Here is a 4,704-nt window from a genome sequence, read left to right on the forward strand (position 1 = left end):
AGAGGCAGGGACTCGGTGGTCCTGTTACAGGAGGGGGCGGGCCAGCAGAGGGGCACCTCACTCTTCTGTCTGGGGCCCCCCGGCCGCTCACCCCGCCGTCTGCCGGGAAAGCTGTGGGATCAGAAAGGGGTGCACTTGCCTGGCCTCCAGGCACACCCTCCCCAGAGGGGCGAGCTGGTGGGGGGGCGAGGAGGCCCCTGCCAGGCGCCCAGGGTCGGCTCCCCGAGGCCCAGAGCCAGCCGCTGGGGGCCCACGGGAGAAGGCCGACGTCCCCGTGGCCCAGGGACACGCGTCTGGGGAGACGCGGGTGGGGCGGCCTCGAATTGCGTGTGAGCCCTGGCATGCTCCGGAGCCGGCCAAACATTCCTGCTGGTTGTTTATCGACAGGAAACCCAGAGATAAGCCCGCCGTCCAGGCAAGGAGAGGCCGGGCCCAGCAGCCCCGCGGGCCCGCGCTGACCCCGGGACACGCTGTCCTCAGACAGCCTCTGGCGGGCAGGCGGAGCAGCCCGGCCGCCTCCCTGCAGCCCCGGCCTTCTCTGCAGGGTGCCGGAGACGCTGGGCCTTTGTCAGAGGCACGTGGACGGGACACTCCCGGGACCACGGGGCCCGGCCCCCAGCCAGGACGCTGAGATGGGAGCCGGGGTCTGCCGCAGAGCCCAGGGCACCCCGCGCCAGGCTCTGCCTGGACGGGGAGGGTGGCCGGCACCCAGGACGCCGGGCTGGCCAGACGCCATCGGTCACGCTCAAGGTAATCCCAGGACAGCTGCAGACGCGGCCTGCTCCTCGCACGTGCCACCGGCTCCTGCCCTTGGGGGGCCCCTCGGGCCACGGGCCTCGCAGCCCTTAACTAGCGGGGCCCTGGGGTCCCAGGCCCCGAGGCGGGGCCCGTGGCGCTGGGCAGCAGGACGTCACTGGGGGCCGGACCCGCGGCTTCGCGGACCTGGCTGTGGCAGCTTGACCCACGAGGCCGCGCCAGGCCCGCAGGGCGAGTCCCGCAGCCGTCCGGGGCTCACACTCCCGTGCCAGGGATTTGGGTGAAAGCTTGTGTAATCGCTCCCGTGGCTGGCAAGGGTGGGCAGCAGACGCGCAGCACAGGCGCTGGTCAAGGCGCCGGTCACCCCTCCCCGGGGCTGAGCCCCGGTCTCCCGGGAGACCGGAGAGGCGCGGCGGAAGCCGAGGTCGGGGTCGCGGGTAGCCGGAGTGGTAACAGGAGCCCGGAGTTTCCCGGAAGCAGCGTGAACCGAGGCTCAGAGGCGGGGAGGCTCCACGGACAGACCGGGCTCTGGGGCCCCCGGCCGGGCACCCCCGTGGGGTCGCGGTGTCCGGGCGGGGGCTGCCGTCCGGCGGCCGTGCGCCTTGCGGTCGCCACATTCCCGCCCTCGGGTCGCGGGCAGGAGAGAGGGGCCACGGCCGCGCGGCCCCAAGGCGCTCAGGCTAGCGCGCTTCCGGGCGCCGCTGGACCGTGCGGCCAGCACTAGGCCGAGAGCCACAGCGCTGCGGAGCAAGGCCATGGGGCGGCGGCCCCTCCCCGCCCTCCACCCAGCGCACCGGACGCCCCCGGGAGCCCACAGCCCCGCACAGGCGGGCCGGGCCACACCCTGGAGGCTTCCTGCAGATCCCCGGCGGCCGCTCATTCTCTGGACACTGGACAGACTGGACGTGAGGGATGAGCGCCTGCCGCAGCCCTGCCCCCGCGCCGCGCACCCTCCCCGGTCCCGAGGCCTGTTTTCTCACCCTCGGGGCCCGTGTGACCGGGCTGCAGGCTGCCAGACGTGGGGTCCGGGAGGCTCAGCGTGTCACCGCGGCCAGGGACGGTCCCGCCCCCGCCCTGACGTCCCCCCTGCAGCGGCTATTTCGGGCCGGCTGCCCCATCATCCCAGAAGGGCAGAGGCTGGCACTGCACATTTCTGAATTCCATCCTGAAGGGTAGCGACCGGCGGGCCCAGATGGTGGCGTCCCACTGCCAAGGGTGGGGTGGGGAGCTGGGGAGGAGCTGAGATGGAAACTTGGCAGTCAGGGCCAGCCTGCTGGCCGCCGGCCCGCGCTCCTGGATGGCAGGGCTGTGTCCCGGGCTCGGGGAGGCCGGGCAGAGCGGGCACGGGGCGCTGCCCACGAGCGGGGCTCCCAGGGGCGGGCTCCGTGCTGCAAGCGCCCTCTGCCCTCGTGGGGCCTGGCCCTGCCGATGCCTCGGCTTGCCCATGCCGGACGCTGAGCCCTTCTCAATGCTTTGTCACAGGGATGGGGGCGGAGGGGCACACGCCGCTTTACTACATGAATGAAACGGGATCCCTGGTGGAGGGTCAACTCTGCAGGGAACACAGGGACCCCCAGGGGGCCGAGCTGCAGTCTGCAAGGAAGAGGAAGGAAGAGCGGGTTGAACGTGACCCCCGAGACGCGTTGCCGAGGTGGGGGGCTCCCCAAAGGCGCCTCAGCTCTCCAGGGCTGCAACACCCCTGACGTGCGGCTTCTCCTGGAATTTATGCTGCAGAAACACTCAAAGTTGTGCCCCAGTAAGGGGGCTCAGGATTGTCCCCCCAGCTTTGCTGACTGCAACACGGCCACAGACACCTACCGGGACCCCGGGGGCCGGGAAGTAAGGCCCGTCCACCCCGGCGGGGCCCGCCAGCTCCACAGAGAACAGGACTGTGCACGTCTCCCGGGACGCCTCGCGCCCGCCTTGAGCTCAGGCGTGCTGCGGAGGGACAGCGGCCGGAGGGGCAGCGAGCCCCTGGCCAGGCACGGCCGCCCCGGCTGCACGCTGGTGCTGCTGCTCCTGGCAGACACCCGGCTTCCCGCTCGCGCCCTGGCCGCTGCGGGTCAGCGCTGCGCGGCTCCGGGCCACGCGGGCGAGCGACCCAGCACGGCCTTTTCGGAAACCGTTAGCGAGGACCCCGGGAACTGGAAGGTCAAGCCGCCGTCTGGCAGTGCCCAGTGGCCTAGGGCTCACCAGTGAGGCAGAGCGGAGCAGGGGCTGCCCTCCGCCAAGGAAGCCACGGCAACGGGTGCGATGACCACAGCCGGACAGACGCAGACACGGGGGCGCCGGTGGACAGTCCATCCTGAGACCGCAAGGATGAGGTGCTGGGGCCGTGGCCAAGTGGCCCTTGCGCAGCCAGCGGGCAAGGGGTGGGTCTCTGCCCTAACAGGACCGAGACCGTGGTCCCGCAAAGGGCAGACAAGTAGCAAAAGTCACGTAACCCACACCCCGGGTACCCGGGTGAGGGCGTCATCGCGCCGTCCTGGCGGCTTTATTCCGTGCGGCTCCTTCTCTGTGGACGTGGGCGAGACCCGCTGAGTCGCGCCCAGACAGCTGAGGCGCTGGAAGGCTAACACAGGAGGGTGACTAACATGGGCAAGGCTGCGTGCTGGGCTGGGCGGGAGGCTGGGGGGGGCTGGGAGCTGAGATTGGGGGGTGCTGGGAGCTGGGCAGGAGGCTGGGGGGTCCTGGGAGCTGAGATTGGGGGGTGCTGGGAGCTGGGCAGGAGGCTGGGGGGGTCCTGGGAGCTGAGATTGGGGGGTGCTGGGAGCTGGGCAGGAGGCTGGGGGGGTCCTGGGAGCTGAGATTGGGGGCTGCTGGGCAGGAGGCTGGGGGGGTCCTGGGAGCTGAGATTGGGGGGTGCTGGGAGCTGGGCAGGAGGCTGGGGGGGTCCTGGGAGCTGAGATTGGGGGGTGGAGGTCCTGGGAGCTGAGGCTGGGGGTGCGGGGGTCCTGGGAGCTGAGAGTGGGGGGTGCGGGGGTCCTGGGAGCTGGACTGGAGGATGGGGGTTCCTGGGAGCTGGGCGGGAGGCCGCGGAGGCCTGGCGCCTTCCAGGGAACGCGCGCGCCTTGGGCCGGTGCGCAGGGAGCTGTGCAGTCAGTGCCCGACTCTGCTACTCTGCGCTTGCGAACAGCGACTGCAGGGCGGCGCGCCCGGCTGGGCGCGGGGGAACAAACCAATCCAAGGCGGATTTGTCCCGCCCCCCCAAACAAAAGCAGAATCTGGTGCTTAGCCCATTTCCTTGTGGGGGTGTGTGTGTGTGGGTAACTTTATATGTGTGTTTATGATTTATTTGGGGGTCATAAAATACCACTAAGAATAACGAGGTTGTTTGCACGCTGCAGTGTTTACATAACTTGCCGGTTCCGGTTCCGGCTCCCTCTGCATAGGCAACAGCCGGGCAGGCTCCCGGCGCCCAGAGCGAGCGAGCGGGACCGGCTTACCAGGGTGGAGGGGCGCCCATCCCCAGCTCCCCGCGGGGGCCCCCCACAACGGGCGTCACTGCAGGACGCGGGGTGAGGGCAGGCGGGCTGGGGGGCGGGCGGCCAGGCCCTGGTGAGGGGCATCTCCTCGGCCACTGCAGCCTGCGGACTGCGCCCTGAGCTCTGCTGACCAAATGGACGGACACTCCCATGTGGCCACAGGAAGGGCCCAGAAGAGGGGTCTCTGAGAGTCTGGGTGCGGCAAGGCATCCGCCGCTCGGCTCCAGGCCCAGTACCCTCCATGCAAGGAATGACACCCCCGCCATCGCGGCCAGAGGTGCCAGAATCGGGTCGCGGCAGGACGCCTGCGGCGGGGGGGGGGCGCACGCCAGCGCCCCTCCAGCGCGCCCTTCCCCCGCCAGTCCCTCCTCCTCCCGGAGGACTTGGTCGCTAAGCAACAAAAACTACAACTCCCAGAAGGCCCCGCCGCCGCCGCGCAGGCGCGGAGCAGAGGCTGCCGGGA

The sequence above is a fragment of the Condylura cristata genome, unplaced genomic scaffold, assembly GCF_000260355.1.
Source record: "Condylura cristata isolate star-nosed mole 26May11 unplaced genomic scaffold, ConCri1.0 scaffold00060, whole genome shotgun sequence".
In the NCBI taxonomy this organism is placed as follows: domain Eukaryota; kingdom Metazoa; phylum Chordata; class Mammalia; order Eulipotyphla; family Talpidae; genus Condylura; species Condylura cristata.